Genomic DNA, 2830 nt, shown 5'->3' with positions numbered 1-2830 from the left:
CCCATTCTTCTCAGAGTCAGCCACAGTTTGTTATGATCCATACAGTCAAATGCCTTTGCATAGTCAATGAAACACAGATAAACATTCCTCTGGTACTCCCTGCTTTCAGCTAAGATCCATGTAACATCAGCTACAATGTCCCTAGTACCAGGACCCCTTCTAAGCCCCGCCTGGAGCTTTCAAACCTATTACAAAACCAGTCCCTGGAGATAGACATAACACAGGGCAAGGTATAGGGTCAGAGAAAGAGATGAAGGCGTTCAAAGAGACTGATTGACACAGTGACTACAATGGGTTTGAGCAGAGCAGAGATCAAAAAGGATGACCTTTGCAGAATAGGGCAAAGTTCAAGTCTTTGTTCATAGGGTTGCTGTGAGTCATGGGAGACTTGATGGCACCTAACAACAACATTACAAGATTACTGTCTAGAAAAATCAAAGTTGACATTAGTCACAAGTAGAGTATGAAAGTGATTCTTATCCTAGTCTCTAGTCAGTCACTTAGATAATAACAATTTGATCCTTGAAGTATCATTGTCTCAAAGATGTCTTGCTTTGAAATTCTTTGATTTTGGATAAACTAGGCCACTAGAGCTCCTTATTTGTGGCATAGACCCTTTGGTTTTTTTTTCTTTTGTCATTTTTCTTTGCTGAGGTTTCGACAGAAATATTTATCTCTTTCTAATGGAGTCACATAAGACCTTTATATATGGAGAAATTAGCCCTTTGCTATGTAAATCACAAATAAGGTTTTTGTTTAGCTTTGCCATATATTTTTCAATTTTCTTTGGCTTACATAGTTTATTACATTTTACTTAGTAAAAAATGTCAATTTTCTGGTGTGTCTGCCTTCATAAGCTACTTTACCCTCAGTAAGCTAAAATGTATATGGGAATGTTTGCTATGTTTCATGTTGGCTTTTTAAATGTGCTGTGAGTTTGGGCTCTGGTGGCGTAGACCGTAAGGAGCTGCAGGACTAACCCTAAAGTGACACCTCTTTGGCAGTTTGAATCTGCAAAGGGCTCCACAAAGAGGGATAATCTCTTCCCCTGCACCTCTGATAACGCACTGGAGGGGGAGCTATTAGTGGGTTCTAATTCAACAACAAAGAGAGAGAGAGAGAAGGAGAGTGAGAGAGAGAGATGAGTTTGGAATTTGTTTTCTAAAGAGTCAGTTTTTACCAAATAATTTATTGGTTTTAAATTATTTATTGGTTTCTTACTTATTTTTGATTTTTATGAAATATTTCTCTCACCCATACACACACACACACACACACACACACACACACACACACACCCATCCAAAACAGATACATTCCTATATCTCATTGCTGTCAAACTGGAACTGACTCCTAGATGACCCTCTAGCAGGTTTTCAGAGGTTGTAAATTGCACAAGAGGAGATTGCTCATCTTTCTCCGTCAGAGCAACTGGTGGATATGAACCACCGGAGAGGTCTTTGTGTTAGTGGCACAAGTCCGCATGGACCTGGCCACCACGCTCCTCTATGTACATATGTGGGACTACTTTTATACTGCTTATGACATTTCATTTTTTGGTCCGTCTTGTTTGGTATGAACAGCCCATTGCTTTAGTGATAGTGAAATCTGGGGAAGCTGGAACTCGATGAGATTGCTTTGTTTTTCTGGATATCGCAAGTCTTCCACTTTTAGAAGAGTGTAATCTTATTTCTTTTCAACCTCTTCTTTTAGTGGAAAGTATTTAAATTTTCAGCCTCACATAGATTTCTGATGCCACAGGTTTTATTACATTGTACTAAATATTTCACGGTAATAAGTGTGTGGTCAGTGTCTCAAAAAATACTGCATAATTTGGGAGAGACTGGGGAGCGTTATGCTGAGTGAACTAACTCAGGCTCATAAGGACAAATACTACATAAGACCATTATTCTAAAAATAGAAGGATAACTGTTAAAACATGTATGGGAATCCAAGAAGGGAAGGGGAGAGAGTAGCTGGGTGAGGATGACTAAGGTTGCACAGTTTAGCGGGTTGTGGGAGGGTGAAGGAAATGAGTGGGATTCAGGTAAAAAGAGAGAGTAATGATAGGTAAGGTCAAATAGTGATTACTTTTATAAAACCTAATGCCTGTGAATGATGGTAGGAAATACAATGTGAATGAAGAACAAAGACAATATGAACTTTGTAAGCAAACCAATTTTTAAAAAGTGCCTCACAACTATATTTTTTATTGTTCTAGGTCCCCTTTGAGCCAGCAATGCTAAAACTTCATCTTATGTGCTTTGGACTTGTTATCAGGAGGGGCCAGGCCTTGCGAAAGGACATTGTGCTGGAAAAGGTGGGAGGTCAGAGGAAGAGAGGAAGACTCTCGGTGAGATGGATTAACACAGTGACTGTCACGATGGTCTGGAGCAAATTGGGGATCATGAGGAAGATGTCGGATGGGGGAAGGTTCATAGAGTCACTGAGTCCTTGTCAACTTGACAGCACCTACCAATAGCAAGGAGTATATGTATTTTTCTGTGTGACCATTAAAATAAGTTGTTTCAAAATTTAGAAAGGAGCCCAATTTCAGTGTTTAATTGCAGTAGATACATTCTAAAATGGTGAAATAAAAATTCTAGTATTTTAGAATTAAATAATCTCATTCAGGAACATGGAATGTCTTTAATTTGCTCTCATTTTTTGTGTCTCTGCAGTAAATATTTTCATTATATAAGTCATATGCAAATTCAAGCTAAAGCTGAGGAAAATTAAACCAAATCCGAGGCAACCAAAATATGACTTTGAGTCTATCCCACCTGAATTTCAGAACCATCTCAGGAACAGATTTGAGGCTTTGAACACT

Source organism: Elephantulus edwardii, unplaced genomic scaffold, assembly GCF_000299155.1.
Source record: "Elephantulus edwardii isolate Elephantulus edwardi_28Jun2011 unplaced genomic scaffold, EleEdw1.0 scaffold00346, whole genome shotgun sequence".
Lineage (NCBI taxonomy): Eukaryota > Metazoa > Chordata > Mammalia > Macroscelidea > Macroscelididae > Elephantulus > Elephantulus edwardii.
Note: the sequence above shows the minus strand (reverse complement) of the source record.